A 19384-nucleotide genomic window follows, 5' to 3' on the forward strand; every position below is an offset into this window, starting at 1 on the left:
TGAGCCACCGCACCCGGCCTGTGCCAGCCTTTGTTAAGTCCTGATAGGAATTCCGTTGTGAAGTCCTCATGGCTCATTCACATGCCCAGCTTCTCTGCAGGCTTTGTGAGCCTGGGGCAGGGGCTCCTCACCCCACATGTCAGGTTTGCATCTGGCTCCATGTTAGGCTCTGCTCATAGGTGGGGCTAGTGGCAGACTGCAGGACAATGGAGGGAGAAGGGATTTCGGCCTTCTCTTGGTTTCTGTTCCTCACAGCCTCACTTCACCTTGGCAATGACACTTCCTCCTTGCAGCAGGTGTTGACTCCAGGCTCCAGCCTGAACCACTTTGCACCTCTGTGGAGGAGGCACCAACACCAACAGGCAAGACCCTTTTGTCAGACTTCTGGGTCTCAGCTCCAAGGGACCCTGCTATGAGCCACAAGTCGGGAGGCAACTCAGAGGTCTGAGCCTCAGCCCTACCAGGCCTGTACACTGAGCTTCTGAATTCTTATATACCTGATATCACCCTAGAGCTGTCAGCAGCTGCACCCTACAGCTATTACTGGGGTATGGCCTCCGTGTTTCCTTTTTTTTTTTTTTTTGCTTTTTAAATCTTCCAGTAAGTGTACAATCAGGTTCTTTTATTGAATTATTTAGCTAAAACACCTAATGTGTATTTGTATTTTCCTAACTGGATCCTTTCTGAAACAAAGGGTGAGGGTCAAAGGTTGTCACAACTCTTCCAAGGAACTTCATCCTTTCTCTTAATCAGTCCTATAGCAGCTTGCTTCTTCCCATAGGACTCAACAACAACGCTCTCTCTTTCTTTCTCTCTCTCTCTCTTTCACACACACACACACACACACACACACACCCCAGCAACATGCCTGTTTCATGCCTCAGTCTTCCATTCAGAGGCTCTCAAACTCAGGCCCATGTAAAGGCCAGACCAGAAACCTCATCCATCCAGGTCCCTTTGTAGCCCTTTCAACAAACCCAAACTCCTCTTTGCAGCCACGGACAAGACAAACTCTCTGTACTAAAATTGCTACCCTGAGGTCAGGAAACTTTCTTAGTAAAGTAAGCCTTAAAGAAATCCAACTAATTCTAAATAGCTTAAGACTTTTGGTTTTACCTCTGCTGGTCAAAAATGCCTTATTACATCAACACATGGAAGAAAAAGCTGTATTACACAAAGCAGAGACTGGTACATACCATCTATTAAAAGCTGAAACTTCAGCTAGCCCTATTGAAACCTCAAGGTACTGGGTGTGGCATTTCTTTAGTTTCCTTTTTGTTTTTGTTTTAATTTAGCAGAGATAGGATTTGAGCCCAGGGCTGTCGTCTGCTATCAATGGTCATTGCATCCCCCATCATGACATTCAGGACCACTTGCTAATCATCTGACCTTTCCAGGCCATTTGCAATGTCCTTAGCTGTCTCTTTTTTCTCCTGTGTTTTGCATTTTTCCTAGAATGCCTCATTCTTCTCCTGTGCTTATCCACACTCACTTGTTCATTAAGAACCGAAGGTCTGCTTTCAGCTGGGATCATGCATGCTTTTGAGTTGAAGGTCAATCGTACACTGTCCTGTTTTAATCTGAAACCAGTTCAGGTGTAACTTAAGTGTTCTCCCACTGTCTTGGAACTCAGTTTCATTAAGGAAAGGGTCTATGCCTGGCATTCTTTTATTGTTCTTAAAGAGCTGCACACAACAATTCTATATGCTGAGTGTTTCTTTGATCTAGTTAATATAAAATATTATTTTAGAAGTTAGAAAAAATAAAATGTGAAAAAAATGCATCTCCAGATGAAAAAACTTTTGATTTATTCTGAGAACTCCAAATCCCACTGTTTCTTTGTTTTGGCTACTAGTAAGCTCACAGATAAGTTTCATCTTCAATCTCCAAAGCTTCCCTTAGTCTAAATTCTCCGCTAAAATTACACGGGTTCCTTTCCATGCCCCTCCCACTGTTCTCCTCTCAACCCATATATTTCCCAACCACTTCACTCTCTGTATCTTGAACTTTTACCTTCGTTTTAATCATTTCATTATTTTATTGTATCTGTGGTTTTCTAAAAAAAAAAAAAAAAAAAAAAAGTATTTTTTAATAAATGTGTTTTCCAAATATATTTTGGAAAAAAACATGAAAATTCATTTTTTATGAATGTATTTTCCAAATCCATTTCAGAAATAAATGAAGTATGAGGGGAAGCTATACATGCAAAGATTGGGTACGTGAAAAGATGGGCTGTATATTCATTAATTTGTGCAAACATAATTCTTTTATAGGTAAGAGCTTTCTGCTTGGAATTACTTCCTCCATGTAAATTATTCAATAGCCTTAATGATTGTAAGTAAAGTTTATTTTTCCAATATAAAAACAATTTTTACGTTTCCATTAAAACATATTAGAAAAACACCAAAAAAGAAAGAAAGAAACATAGGCTGCATAGTTTTAGCATCTAAAGACAGCCACAAGTAGGACCTGCAGTAACTTTTCATACTAAGCTTTCACACAGCTGGCACAATGACAGTAAGTTACGCATGCACATATACCCTGCCTTCACTACTAAATACATATTCCATATTTTTGGAAAACATACACAATTTATGATTTAAAATATTAGTTGTCAGAACAACACTGAAATAGATAATAACTAGAGATTTCCATTTCTGATTTACATGAAATAACAGGGACCAGCTATATCCTCTCACCTTAAATAATTAGAAAAAAATATTTAAAATTTATTTATTTTAAAATTTATAGATAAAGCTTTTCTAATCACTTTGTAATTTTTTTAATATCTATACATTTCTATAATTTTTTTCACATATGTAGTCAATAGTTTTTAGACGCTTATTAACCAAAGGCCTTATAGGGCTGTGATTCCTGAAAGAAGGTAAGAAAGTAATATAAACTCTGTAATTTTAACAGATTACTGCCTGGGTTCATTTACCAGGACTGAGTACAGAGATGGAGAAGCTACACAGACTCAGCTCAGTCTTGCTGAGTTGCAGAGAAACAGAGGTCAGAGTTCAGAAAAGCCAAGGCAGTTAGAATTTGTGGGACAGAGTAAGAAGGCAAGGGAGGTAGATGGATAAAGAGCTCAAGAAATCCACAGGAGGTGCCCTTGAATCTTTGGCTGAGTATTAATTTGTACATGAGTGAGAGGCTGGGACCCAAGAGAGAAGTAGACAGAAAAATTCCTGGAGCTCACGCAGAACTGAAAATTGTTCATCTTTCTACGAGCAGTGGGAAAAGATCTTGTTAAAACACAAGGCATTAAGTAGAATCCTCAGAAGGGAATTGCCTTAGTAGTAGAGCGAATTTAGCCCCAGACTAAATACTAATCTGTATAACAGAGTTTAAAAGTAAGCCTTAAAAGTATCCAGCTAATTCTAAATAACTGAGAGCCATAACAATGGATTACAATTAACAATGTATTACAATGTTCTACACTTAGTTAATCTACTACAAAATTTCCACACATACAAAGAAATAGGAAAATACGACCTGTAACCAGGAGGAAATCAATCAATTGAGGCAGACTTAGAAATAATTGCTATTATGAACTGTTATTATAAAACAATTACTATTAAAAGATTCCATATGTTCAAGAAGGTAAAGGAAAATAAGTATGATGAATAGAAAAATTGAATATTACATAAAAAAACAGAACTTCCAGAAATGAAAATTGCAATATCTTAAATGAAAAAAAAATTACATAAGATTAACAGAATAGACAGTAAAGAAGAAAAACTTAATGAACTTGCAGATGTAGTGATAGAAAGTAAACAAATCAGAAAACACACGGAAAAAGGGAACAGTGGATAAGTAACTTCCGTAATAAAATATAATCTAATATACAAATAACTGAATTCCAGGAAAAAGATGAATAAAACAGAAAAAAAACCAGTATTTGAAAATTCTACAAATTTGATGAAAACCATAAACCTACACATACAATAAGTTCAATAAACCTCAAACAAAATAAGCCCAAAGAAAGCCACACCAAGGTGCATCAGTATCAAATGGCTGAAATCTAGAAATAGAAATAGAAACTTAAAAGTATCCAAAGAAATATGACACATTATGTACAGAAGAAAAAGATAAAACTTACATTAGTCGCTTTGTCAGAAATTATTTAAAAAAAGAAGATAAAAATTTGGATTTTCACAAATTAATGGAGAGTATAAGAACTTTTAATGCAACAAGTGTTTTCCTACTTTAAAAATAGTTGACTTTTCAAAGCAAAATAACAACTTCATTGTGGGATTTACTAGATTTATACAAATAAGGTATATTACAAAAATAGCACAACAGGTGACCAGGAAAAGTAAATTTTATAGTTGTAAGGGTCTTATACTATACATGAAGCAGTATAATATTTGAAGGTGGGCTGTAGTATTTTATATGTAGTATGCATATACAGTATTACACAGTATATATATGCATATATATAGTATTTTATATACAGTATACACACTATATATAGTATTTTATGTATAGTCTGACACCCTACCCTTAAATATTGTGCCACTCCATATCTATATATGTATGTAGTACTATACTTCATATATATATATATAAAGTATGTATAGGCTGTAATACCATATATACATATAGTACAACAATTTCTTGAAAGGGAGATAAACAGGTAGAACAATATGCCATAATAGAGACAAAATAGAATGTTAAAATACTCAATCAGTTCAACAGGAGGCAGAAAAAATAATGAAGAAAGAAAAGAAGGAATAAATATGAAACAAATGGCGAGATGCCAGAGTAAAACTCTACCATATCAGTAATCACATTAGATGTAAATAACCTGAACACTCCAATTAAACATCAAAGATTGTCACATGGTATAAAAAAGCAAAACCCAATGTATTAGTCAAAGTTCTGCAGAGAAACAGAACAAACAGGATGTATACACACACACGTGTGCATATATACATGAATGTGTAAATATACATGTGTATGTGTACATATACATATGTGTGTATATATGTGTGTATATACGTGTATATGTGTATACGTGTATAAATGTATATATACATATATGCATATGTGTGTATATACATATGTGTGTGTGTGTGTGTTTTGTGTGTGTGTTTGTGTATATGTGTGTGTGTATATATATATATAGAGAGAGATTTGCTTTAAGGAATTGGCTCATGTAATTATGGAAGCTGGCAATTCCAAAATCTGCAGAGTAGATGGCAGGCTGGAGACACAAGAAGAAATGATGCTGCAATATTGAATCTAAAAGCAGCGTGAGGCAGTTACTTCTTCATTGGGGTACCTCAGTCTTTTCCCTTAAAGCCTTCAACTGATTGGATGAGACTTATCCATGATATAGAGGGTAATTTGCTTACACAAAGTTTACTGATTTAAACATTAATCACATCTCAAAATACCTACACAGCAACATCTACCATGGCATTTGACCAAACAACTGGTACCATAGTATAGCTAATCTGACATATAAAATTAACCATGACACCTGATTATATGTTTCTAACACTCTAAACATAAAACACACATAGGGAAAAACAAAAGGATGGTATAAGATGTATTGAGCAAATGGTAATTAAAAGAACGCTGGAGAGACTATATAAATTTCAGAAAAATTAGACGTCAGAACAGAGAATATGACTAGGAATAATAAAGTGGATTTTATAAGGTGAAGGGGGTCAATTCATCAAGAGGACATAGCAACTCTAAATGTTTATGAGCCTAAAGGAGAGCTTCAAATTTCATAAAGCAAAATATGATATAACTAAAATGAGGAATTGACAAGTCCACAATTATATTTGTAGACTTCGAGACTCCTGTCTCAGTAAATGATAGGATGAGTTGACAGAAAATCAGTAAGAATGGAGAACACAGTCAACCAACTCGGCTTCCTTGACATTTGTAGATCGTTCTACCCATCAACAGCATTATACACATTCTTTTTCAGTGCATATGAAATATTTGCCAAGATAAATGATATTCCGGGCCATAAAACAAGATTTAATAAATTCAAGGCAATTTTAACTATATGAAATACCTTCTTAGGCTACAATAAAATTAATGAATAATAATAGCATAATATATGGAAAATCCTTACGTTTGAAACTTAAACTGCAGTTTATTAAATAATTTATGAATCAAAGATGTAATAATAAGACAATGTAGATAATATTTTGAAATGAATTAAAATAAAAACGTAATGTATCAAAATCTGTGAGATGCAGCTCAAGCAGTACTTAGAGGGAAAATTATATCATTAATTGCTCACATTAGAAAAACAAAAGGTCTCAAATAGGTGACCTTACTTTCCTCCTTAATAACTTAGAAAAGCAAATTTTAAATAAGGACAGGGAGCAAGGAAATTATAAAGATAAGAGCAATCATCAATAAAGTAGAAAAACAAAAAAAATAAAGAAAATTAATGAAAGAAGAGCAGGTTCTTGAAAAAAAATCTATACAATTGGTAAATCTTTAGCCAGACTGAACACGCACACACACACTCCACATGCTTGGCTATGTGCGTGCACATAAAAGAGAGAGCAAAGGGAAGGGGAGGTGGAAAGAGGAAGAGAAGACCCAAATTATTAATATAAAGTGCTAAAATAACGGATATTTCAAACATTAAAAGGGTAAGAGAATATTATGAACTTCACTTAAGTAAATTTGATAACATAGATAAAATGGACACATCTATTGAAACAACCAGTTTCTTCAAGAAGTAGATAACCAAGATAGTCCCATGTCTAGTAAAGATATTTAATTTGTAATTTAAAACCCTAATAATGACGTTTAAAAAGAAAAATAGTTAATATTCTGAACTTTTTCAAAGTTAAAATTTTTGTGCTAACAAAAACTACTAAGACTGGGAGAATATATTTGTAAAACAAATACCTGATAAAGGAATCATAACCAGAACATCAAAATAAATATTCCAACTCAACAATTAAAAAAAAATCTCTTAAAAAACTGGGACACTTCTCCCAAAGAAGAGAGATACAAATGAGAAATATGAACGTGAAATACTCACATCATTAGTTATTTGAAAAATACAAATTAAAATCACAAAAAGATACAACTATACAATTCAGTAACATGGCCAAAATATTGCAAGTCCTGTGCTACCAATATTGGTGAGAATGTGGAACTATTCGAACATACATTCATGTAAACTATTGGAACCTATGTTTTTTAATGGCAAAACCACAATTACTTTTGCACCAATGTAATACATTTAGTACATAACCTAGGAATCCCATTCCTAGATATTTATCAGAGTTGAACGAAAATTTATGTTAATGCAAAGACTAGTACTGCTTATAGAGTAGTAAATCAAGTGGATATCATAGATGCTTTATTCAATATGGCCCATAACTAGAAACAACTCACACAATTGTCTACTGGTGAACAGGTGGTGATAGATCCACACAATGGAATATTACTTAGCAATAAGAGGGAACATATTATTGATAAATGCAATAGCATAGTTGAATCTCCAAAGTATTATATTCGGTGAAGGTAGTCAGACTCAAATACAGTCTGAGGCAGTCTGAGGCAGATGGATTACAAGGTCAGCAGTTCAAGACCAGCCTGGCCAGCATGGTGAAACCCCCTCTCTACTAAAAATACAAAAATTAGCCGGGCATGGTGGTGCATGCCTGTAGTCCCAGCTACTCGGGAGGCTGAGGCAGGTGAATCGCTTGAATCTGGGAGGTGGAGGTTGCAGTGAGCCGAGATTGCACCACTGCACTCCAGCAGACAGAGAGAAGCTCTGTCTCAAAACAAAACAAAAAAAGCAGACAGTAGGATCTGTTTATATGAAATTCTAGATTATGAAATTCTAAATACAATAAAATTAATGTCATGGAAAGTAAATCAGTGTTTTTCCAGGGCTGAGATGGGAGGAGGGAATAAACCACAAAAAGCATGAGGGAGAAAAAGAGGATACAGGGTAGTGGAAATGCCTTATTATGGAGATGGTTACATGGGGGAGTGGAAATGCCCTATTATGGAGATGAGTACACGACTGGATAAATTTATGAAGACCATCAATTACACTCTCAGAATTTATGAATTATATTAAAATATATGTATTCTATTATTACATACATGTATTTTACCTCAGTAAATATTATTCTAAACATATGACTTCTGTGTCAAAGACAAGTTGTATTTTTAGAATAATCTTTATATATTTATACGTTTTATATATTTCCTCTTCATATAAAGAAAAAAATAAATCCCACTACTCAATAGCATTCAATAATTACAGAAATGGACAATGTACATTTAGTGCTTCTTTCTCATGCCCAGTTACAATTTTTTTAGCAAGAATAACATGTTGGCATACATAAAGTACGTTTGTACATATACTAACTCACATGCACATAAAGTAACTTTAATTGTTTAATAGTTCATCAAGTTGATGGGCCAAATTTTATTTAACCATTTTTTAGTTATTGGAAATTTAAGTTGTTTATGCTTTTTCTGTATCATAAACGATGCTGTGATAAACGCTTTTGCACATAAAGGGTATTTTCTCTCAGATTTTAGAGCTGCAATTATAGAGACCAATTATGGTCTCTGTGGGGGCTTTGAATAAAATAAACTCTGTTCTAGGAAAATATGGTTCAAGATATGTGGTTGCCTGGAGCCACTGAATTAATCAGTAAATGATTGTGGACAAAATAGAGGTTTCATTCTCAGCTCTGGGCTCCTATAACTGCTATAAAAATGATGAGAGCTAACATCAAGAAAGTACTTCTATATATTAAGAATGTTAATATAAAGACGTGATTAGAAGGCACGGAGAAGTTAAGTGTGTTGTGCCAGGTAACACAGCTAGTGAGTGACAGGGCTCAGATCGTGGACCATTCTGGCTTCCACTAAACTGCCTCTTGATGTTAGCTAATAAAATTTTTAAGCAATTCCACTAAAATAATTTCCACATGGAGGCATTTTTAGAGCAAAATGAATCTCTTACCAACTTTTTCCTTCTTGTATTTTCTTTCTCTTATTGGGCACTGGGAAGCTCTTCCATTTTACTCGAAGACTTTGTGGCAATGGGCTAAAAGATAATGAGAGCTTAAATAATCAAAAGAAGAATGTGTTGCAGTCAAAATTCTAAGAAAAAGTGATCTAGCACCAGGGCCTAATAAATCCCTCCTGTGCTGGGCTTCAAAAACGTGCCACAGTGGAGTGCTGACATAAATCCTCTGTGGATTTAGAGCTGACATTTCCCTGCATCGTGACACATCAGGAGGACAAACGGTGTAAATCCTCCTGTTGGAACTGGTGCCTTGTTTGTCTGCACAGCTTACTTCTCTGAGTCCCATGCTATGACACAAAAAACTTGTTTCAGACACCTGTTCCCCAGACAGAACTTCGAACTGCCTGCAATGTCTTGAATCAGCAGAGATGATTTCAAGGAACTCGCATCTTCATAAGCTTCTTCTGCTACCATCGTCTTCTTTTTCTCCATAATCTCATCCACTCTCATGGTTTTGCATACTGACTTTCTCTTTTTCCAACAAAATATCCACCCCAAGTCCCTCTTGGATGTTCAGACCTATACATCTCTGTCTTCCCCCATCTCCTGTTAGAAGTTTATAAACATCATACATTTTACGTAAGCCAAAGAACGCTCATAATTTTTACGTTCTACCCCTAGCCTGGTTCTCTCCTATCTTCCCCAGTTTCCTTGAGTGGTATCACTACCACTCATGTTACTCAGGTCAAAAACAAACAAACAAAAATGGTAATTGGATCTGATATTTCCTTTTCCTCACGTCCAGTCACACGTGAACTGCATTGATTAAATCACCAACTTCTATCTCAATCTGACTGCCCATTTCTGTCTCCACTGCCCCTGCCTGGTGTTAGTCACCCTTCCCTCTTGCGTACACTTCTGCAACAGCCATTTGATGGATGTGCCACATCCCTTGTCATGTCTCCTACCAATCCATTCTCTCCTGGTCATTTTGAAACACAAATCTGATGACGTTACTCCATGGCTGAAAGGCACTGATGGATTCCCATTGTCTGGAGGATAAAGTGAAAATCCACAGCACAGCCCACACCTGCATAATTGGTCTGGCTTTGGACTTCCTCTGCATCCTCACCTCACTCTCTTCTAGTCAGCCATGCTCACCTCTTTCTCCTCCTTTGAATGCACCAAGTTCGCCCCTTCAAGCTAACGCCCTTTCCTTGCCTCTTCACCTAGTCAATCCATATTCATCCCATAGTTCTCAGTGTAAATGCCACTTCTGCAGAGGAGTGTTCTCTTATCACTAACTTTCCTGCCCTCATGTGGCCCATTGCATGTCCTTGTATTAGGTTGATGCAAAAGTAAGGTTTTTGCAATTATACTTTTAACCGCAAAAACCATAATTACTTTTGTACCCACCTAATACATGATTGCATTCATCATAATGGCATTTATATAGTCATTTTCATACCTCTTACCTATCACCTGACTCTACCCGTAGACTGTAAGGTTCATGAAGGCAGGGCCTGCATCTTCCTTGTTTATCACTGAATCTCCAGAGCCCAAATCAGAGCCTGGCAACACAGAATGTTGTTCTCTAAAGACACGTGGAACCAACCAAATCAGAAAAGCCTTGCCCTACACAGAATGTGGAACAGCCCTAAGACTCATGACTGTTTCCGCATTGGCTTGAAAGTCAGCATGGCCTTGCTTCCTGGAGTTGGTGCCAGGAGAGGTCACCTCCCTAAAAGACGCGCTTTGCCTCCTCCTGACGGCTGTTCCCCGTGGCCAGCAGAGCGTCAACTCTCCCACTCCCTGAGACTTTTCTGGGCAGAAGCCTGTAGGCTCAACCCTTGCAGAAAAACTTAGTCGAGAAAGAAAAAATAAAGAGAAACCAGAATGAGAAAGCTGCCTTTATTACAGCTAAACTGTTGGCTTAACTTCCTAAAATACCGTTGAATTTTCTTTCTGCATACAGCTGTGTTTATAGAAGGCAATATCATGTATGTAAATAAATTCAGATGCCGCTCGAGTTATTTTAAAACAATCAGTCTAACACTAATCAGCTTACTCAGAGACATAATCTTACCCTAAAAAAGTGACAAATCAGTACACAGTGTGCAGAGTAAAATACATGGAGGGTAAGTCGAATATAAATGTACGAATGTTGCCAGTGTCAGAATTTGAGGTCGGTCATCCCAGATGCATCAGGAAAGCAGCCTTCAACTTCTGCTTCACCCATCTCATCCCAGCCTCCCAGAGGTGTAACGTGGACAAGAGACGTTATCCATAAACCTGTTCCCAATCCTCTAGGAAGGCCACACCCTTCCCCACTGCCGTGCCTATACCGTTTCCTTTCCCTGGAATGTGTGGAACCTCCTGGCCATTCAGAAAGCAGCCTGTGTTTCAAGGCCTATCTCAATTTCTCTTCTTCTGTAAAGCACACTTTTCCGTCTCATGTGCTCATTGCATCTGATATCATTATGAAAAATAACTGATGCTAATTCCTAGAAGTTATTCATCATGTGTGTCAGACACATCTGAATACTCTACATGTGTATTCATTCAAAAAGGTTTTATTCTATGAACTCCTATTCTTAACACCCCATTTTACAGATTAAAAAACTGAGGCAATGAGTGACTAATAGCCTACCCGAACTCATATAGCTAGTAAATGGCTGAGTCAGGGCTAAAGTGACCCCTCTGCCTAGAGCTACTATTAAGCTTGTCAATTGTCAGACATCAAATTGTATGTCTCACTAGATCATTTCCAAGCATCTGAAGAAAAATGTGGTTGCTTTAGAGATGCGGACACAGACTCAGGGGAGCAATGTAATTTGCTATTCTTATTTCTCAAAAAATAAGGGTTGGGGCTGGATCTAAATCCATGTCTATTTTACACCAATGTCTGTTTTCTTTCAAGAAAAAATATGTCCAGGCACTGGTTCAATTTTCCTCTAGTTATTCATACAAATAACTTCGTCTTGAGGGCAACTGCCAACACATTATAGTTAAGCAACAAAGTTATTTGTTTTTTAAAGGGTATCATGTATGATACAAAGATAATTGTCTGGTTCCTCTTGAGACGTTTATAGGCTAGCTGAGGACAAATTAATACTCATGAATTAGTAAGAAAACCTTAAGTACTAAGATTTCTGTGCTCGGTAACCCAACACAGACCTCAGAAGAGGGAGAAGTGAGGACTGCAGGAATCTGGGCAGGTCCTTGGTGAAAGGATCACCCTGGATTGGAATCCCAGTTCTCTTTGTACCAGCTGTGTGAGCTTGGCCAAGTTTCCACACTTCCCCGAGCCTTTGTTTCATGAATAAACGTCTTGCCTCTTGCTGTTCTGCAGAGGAGTAAATGAGGCAAGTGGCAATGTCTGGTATGGTACTGGGTAGGCACAAAATCGATGCCAATCCCACCTTTCTTTCCCTTTGATTAAACTTTTCACTACTGTCAAGGCTAATGAACAGACCAGGGCATTCATCAACACTCAGGTGTGTGTCCTGTGTGTATCCTTCAGAAAACTCACTGCTCCCCATGTGGTAGACTCCAGGATCATCTCCTAGAAGCTCTATAATCATTTAATTTTTGTAGGGCAAGCTTGTCTGCGTGTCTGTCTCTCTCTGTCTCTCTCTCTCTGTGTTTGTGTGTGTGTGTTAGTAATTTCATAACATTAGAAATTTTTCAAAACTAACCGGCATACAGTGATTACTACTCAATCCATCCTGAGAATCTTGAGAACATGGACTCAAGAAGAGAAGCACATTTAGCAAACCTATTTTTACTATCCTTATCTATATTATTATGGCTATTTTCATTATTGTTACTATTAGTTTATGATATTATTACCATTTTTTGTATTTATGGTGTTTTCTTTGTTTTTGTTTTTGTTTTTTTTGAGAGAGGGTCTCACCCTATTGACTAGGCTGGGGTTCAGTGGTATGATCAGGGCTCACTGCAGCCTCAATCTCCCAAGCTCAAGTGATTCTCCCACCTCAGCCCCTAGAGTAGCTGGGACCACAGGCGTGTGTCACCATGCCCAGCTGAGTTTCATATTTTTAGTAGAGGCGGGGTTTCGCCATCTTGCCCAGTCTGGTCTCCAACTCCTGGGCTTAAGCCATCCATCAGCTCGGCCTCCCTGTGTGCTGGGGCTACAGTCATGAGACACTGAGCCTGGCCTACTATTGCCATTTCTAAAACTTACTATTTTTATTTCCACTCTTATGAACATGACACCTACTACCATCATCAATCTACTAAAGCCCCTCTTCCTCCTTCTTCTCTTCTTTCTACTGCAACTGCCACCACTGCCATGCTATTAAAAGTCCAGCTTATTCTTGTGCTGTAATAACTGCCATCAATACCACCTGATTACAACTCCTCCTCCTCCTCTTACTACCACTAATACTAATATTACAACTGCCACTCCCACCCGACTCATCTTCCATCTCCTCCTACAGCTACCCCCATCACCTTGGAATAACTTCTCCCCCTACTGCTCACATTGCTATACCTAACACTAGCATAGTATTACAGTTACTGTTATTACCACTACTACAACAACTACCACTACCACCATCCTATTTTAACCCCTACTGATCCTACTACTATAACTTCCACCAACACCACCCTACCACAGTTCTTACTCTTGATACTATTACTGCTAATACTATAACTACCATCACCACCAGCCTGCAACTTCTCCTCCCTTTCTTCCTATGATGATGACCACCACTACCCTCCTAGGAATACTGCTACTAGTATCTATTAGGTTTTTCTTTTATGCTTACTAAGAACCAAGCATTGTGCTGGACACTTTGCATGCATTTTTCATTTAGCCATCGTAACCATTTTGTGACGTATATGTTTCTATCATTTTCATCTGGTGGATGAGTCAATAATAGCTTGCAGAGCTGAAATGACAGCCCCAGAGCCCCACTTGGAACTCACACTAGCGTTCTATGATCTCCAGGCCTGTGCTCTTTCTAAACCTCTATGCTGCTTCCAGCCACCTTGGCTTGGACAATGTGTTTCTAACTTTTCTCTTTTTCCAAATTCTTGTGCAGGGAGATGGGAAGTCCACCCAGTGGGGAAGGACAATAACTGGACACGGGGCTGCAGAGTAAACAGGAAGCTCACACAAAGCATCCAGCTGGCTGGGCAGCTTGTCTGCTGACCTTGGCCTCACTCATCTATCCTCCCCACATCCCCTTGAAAGAGCATGTCCACACCTGAGATAATTTATGCAGTGACATTCCCAGGTAGCTGTTTGCTGCCACTTGGATGACCACAGACTGGATTGAAATTGACACGCAGATCAAAGAGTGGATAACAAGTTGTCTTTTATTCACTCAGAATCTTTGTTGCCTGGGTCCTCTTTACCCTCCAACCTCGCCCCTGCAGCAACTGAACAGGCGTATTCTGTTTGTCGCTGGAAAATTTAAAAAAAAAGGCCTCGCCTGCCCATTCTTAACTCTATAGCAATTATTCTTCACGTGAATAATATAAAGGCAAAACCACTGGAGGATGCACACATTCATGCATTCAGTTAAACAATCATTGTTTTCAATGAAGATTTAGAAAGAGTATAATTCATGCCAGAGCAGTGATGCTGAACAAGATGCAGCTTTCTTCCTTCCTGAAGCTCGCCTTGCTCTCATGGAGAATACAGAGACAATGGCCAGTCCTCAACCACTGAGACGTCTTACCATGTGGTCCTCCCTTTAAGTCGAGAAAGGTCTCTCATCAGTGACTCGCTTTATGACGTCATGACCAAGCACAGGCGAACAATAAAAAAATGGGAGTTGGCATGATTTTCCACCCATCCTTCTTCCCTTCTTTCTTTATTCCCCATCTCCTTTCCTTCCTTTCTCAATCTTAATTGAAGCTGATAACTGTTAGGATATTGACCCTGTGTACCCAAGTCCAGAAACTCCTACTCTGATTCATATGGATGAGATGTTTATCTTTTCATTTAGAGGAGTCATTTAGAATGCAGATTCACTGTGAGGGATTTTTGTGTGTGTGTTTGTGTCATCTTTGGTCTTAAGGCTAAGTTCAAATCCTGACTCTGTAATCTGAGGTCAGTGATTTAACCTGTTTGAGCCATAACCGCTTACTCTGTAGAATGACAAAAATTGTTGCACCTAATTTGTAGGATTGTGAAGAGGGTTAGTTAATATAATCCCAGATAATGTGAGAAGCAGGCTCACCTCACTGAAGCCAATGATGCTTAAGCTTTGAGGCCTTTCTGTTGTATAGGCTCTTTCCAAGACCCTAGAAATATTTAATGTTTGTAGTATTTAAAGCTTGTTAAAATTTGTAATCTTCTCATTCTCAATAAATATTTACTTTCCTACCTAATTTTTGTATTATTTTTCCTGAAAAGAGTCCTCAAAGCCTGTGATCTTCAGGCCCCATAAAACCTATACAATGTTTAGCTGAAGACCTGACATATGGACAGCAATTACTAAATGTTAGATGACAGCAATTCATTTTTCTAGAACCTTTTAAGAATTTTTATATTAATGAACTAAAATCATGGAGGCAAAAGAAAAGAAAAAATGTCCTGATCATGATCAAGGTTGTTATTATTATTGTTATTAGTGATGTTGTTTGAAAAATGCGATCATCACCTCTACAGGAAGTTAATAACTGGTGAGCTTTTCATTCGATATTCTGGTGCCTTGTGGCTAGAGTCACAGGATTTGTTTAGGGTCCCCAAAATAGAGAAAGACAATGAGTGCATTAGTAGTGGGAGAAAGAGGATTCCTAATCATCGGTGTCCTGCTTGGTTAGATATTTTTCCATAGATTCATCTATCTGGACATTTCCATTAATAATAAGTGCCCCTTTGAGGACCGTTACCAAGGGGCCCAGTTGCACCTCCCACCCACGCAGAGTGTATTCAGCTGTGTGTGTGTCTCTCCATTGTTTCTCACAATTGGAGTCTGAGAGACCGTCATCTGTCCCACTCTCCTCTAGACTGTGGTCTCATTTTTCTGCAGAGTTGAACTCTGGAGATAACATTGGTAAAAAATGTGAATACTTCAGGGCACATTAGAACAGTCTTTGTTTAAATTCACTCCCACCCCATTTCTCTGCAAGGAGCCTGGTGAGGGGGAAGGCGTGAACAAAGTGAAATGGCCAAGCTGCATATTTAAAATTCCATCAGTTCGATTTCTTTAATGCAATATGGTCATTTAAAATCTTGCCCTGTTTGATAAATACCTGCATTTCAAGTAATTGTTAAGATTGTGTCTGTTTTTATTAGAACATATTCGTCATTATTTGACAGTCGTTTCTAATCACATTTGTCATGTATTGGGTTTCCTTTATGAATACTGATAGCTCTTGGAATAGATGTTTATGAAGCCCCATTCATTCCTTGAGCACACACAGTATGCCTACCACCCAGGATACCATTTTTCTGGTCATTCAAAAATGAGAAAATGAATAGCAAAAATGTGTGGGAGGTTTATCTTTAGACGCAGAAACTAGAATTATGGGGAAGTTTTTGGAATTTTGAGAACGGATTTCTGTGCAGTCAATTCCATCAGTTCTGCACTTGGGGAGTTTAGATACTCAGACAGTTTGAACACAATGCATTGACAAGTTTAGATTCAGAGTTGTCCACTGTATCAGTTCGGCTTGAATTCCTAGAACGGTGGGAAACTTAACTCAGCCAAGTTGTGTCTGAAGTCATTCGGTGAATAGATACCCATTCACTTATTTGACAAATAGTTATTTATGGTATTCATTCACTCTGTGGCTATTTATTCATTCAAGAGATGCTTATGCATACACTAATTTGATGAATAATTATACTTTTTAATGGATATTTGTTAAATTTCTACTGTATATAAGAGAGAGATACAGAACTTCACAGCAGCTACATTATTGCCACCATGAGCCTACAAATGTGAGGACAGTCCCTGGTCCCCATGTCCCCTCACAGGAAGGCCGTGTGCTTCAGCTACATTATCCCATGTGGCCTCACAGCCTCTGTGAGGTGGAAGAATGTTCTGGACCATGATGAGTCTCTCTGTTAACATTTTTTTGTCTTTTAAAGTGCATGCATGGAGGGTTTTCTATTTCCAAAGCTTTATACAGGATGTTCAAAACAAAAAAGACAAGACATCACTTCTATAAAAGCCTTATACCCCAGAGACATGCCAGACACTCTGGGACTCAAGCTTGAATTTGGGAGGGAAGTGGGGATTGAGATGAATGAATGAATGAACGAATGAATGAATGAATCAGGCTACATTTTGGAGCCAGACCTCTGTGCCTGATCCAGAAAGTAAGACAGACAGAGAAGACTTCTAAGAACAAGTGGAATCTCACCAAGAAGCTCCCTCTAACTACACACATTAGATTCTTCACCAATGCAGGGCTTAATTATCAAAAGAAGTGAGGTGAGCATTTTCCAAATCTTCCCGTGAGTAGCATGGGCTTAGTTTTGACCCATGGTGGCCCTCACCTATCATCACTGTAGGTACTGCCTGGCTGGATATCAACCCCTGAGTCTGGTGGAGGAGGATCATGTGCACCCAACACTGGATTGTCTGCAACTAGGAGAGATGCTGGCTTGACGCGTGCATTCACAAACATCAATTATAAGACTCAGACCCCTCCAAACACTTTCCCTCTTGCAAAAAGCTTATAATTAGGGAAGTATAATCATGAGCTTGGCACCTCTCAAAGGAGCACCTTTGCAAATTTCACACGCCCAGCAATATCTGTTAACCTGTTTGGACAAAGGATCAAGGTGCAATCTGCTCTAACTTGCTTCCTTTAAGGTGGGCAATGTTAAAACCAGGTAATATATCTAAACGCTCATGACTTAATTTCTCATGCTCTACAAGCAAGAGTGAACCACAGGGGAAACTATGGAGGAGCTGAAGTCAAAGAGTGAAAGCCAGATTTCCAGTCTTCATTCTGCTCCTGATATAAGCCTGAGCAAGCTCTCCGATGCTCAGTTTCCTCATCTGTAAAGTGGGGAGAAAGTCAAATCTACATGCTGGAGTTATTAGGAAGTTAGTACAGTCCTCGTACTGTCCCTGGAATGGCAACTGGCACATAGCAGATACTGTACAGGTGATGATGATTATTATTTATAAAACACATTATCATTTCTTAAAAAAGGACACACATTCCAAAAGCCACATTACTGCAAAATTACATGACACCTACTATTATCCGGTCCTTGCTAAACCTCTTTATTTGTTCTAAGGTTTCTTACACTCAAGTGAAAAGAGGACTCAGATGCTTCACTTGGAAAAGAAACTCTTCATTAAGATAATTTGGCATTTCAAAAGAACACAAAATCATTTTCCAGTTTGATTTGGAGCCTAACATCAGTTAATTTCTCTTTGTTCTTCCCTTCTGGCTGTGCTCATGTCCCCCTTTGTGTGTGTACATTTGTCCAATGCAATCTAAGAAACAATCACCTTAATTGATCTGGCGTTAACCTCTAACAGCTTAAGACGTAGGCTTTTTATCTATCGCTCAATCCTTGCTGCAGATGTAATTCCCTATAGTGCTTACATCTTTGTCACCCTCGCCAAGGGGGTCCTTCTCTGGAAAGCATTTCAGTAAATAAATACTGCTGCAAACAAAACAGACCACTCAACCCCAAGAGGCCCCAGTGTTGCAGAAAAGCCTGGTTATGGTTTCATGCTTTACCTGGTGATGTACATAATGATAAATCTCATACAGGTGTCACCGTTTTCAAGACCCCGGCAAGGATTGATGGCTTACAGTAGGCTGATCCATCATCCGAGGCAGCTGGCACCCTATCGGAATTTCAGGAATCTGTTCCCAATCACATTCACTGTTGGGTGACTCAGTAACGACCCTATTTGCGGTGCGTTACTGAAAATCAATGTGCCGCATTCAAGGTCAATGTACTGTTGGAAAACTCTTTAAGCACTGATGGATGGATTGTGCTCATTCAGAATAAATGTGAGAAGAAAGTGACAGCTGAGCATCCCACAGCCGCGCCAACTTTCAAAGGCAGATTTCCTACTTTAGTGGGCAGTGGGATTCCCAGAGGGATGACATCACACATACCCTCTTGTTCTCTGTTTAGGGGAATGTGTCTGCATATGATCGTGTATCTTTCCACACACAATTAAAACATCAACATGCAGAATCTCTGTGGAGATGTTTACCAGCCCAGTGCTTTAACAATCATTGCAAATCCATTTGGAATCTAAGTATTTGATAGGAACAAAATCAAGGCCGAGCATTAAATAGACTATTTAAAATGTGTGTCTTTGGAGAAATAATTTGGAAAATAGCCAAAGAAAGACACTCATTTAATTCCGTTTATTCCACAAACACATCTCCAAAATGTACCATGCATTGAACCCAAGGTCAATGATGCAA

General features: G+C 38.2%; 1 long non-coding RNA gene across 6 annotated transcripts in view; it reads left to right on the forward strand.

Moving 5' to 3' along the window:
- The window catches only part of LOC139359923 (uncharacterized), a 255904-nt gene that overhangs the window by 147318 nt on the left and 89202 nt on the right, over positions 1 to 19384 (forward strand). The window lies entirely within an intron of this gene.

Source organism: Macaca nemestrina, chromosome 18 (assembly GCF_043159975.1).
Source record: "Macaca nemestrina isolate mMacNem1 chromosome 18, mMacNem.hap1, whole genome shotgun sequence".
NCBI classification, from domain to species: Eukaryota; Metazoa; Chordata; class Mammalia; order Primates; family Cercopithecidae; genus Macaca; species Macaca nemestrina.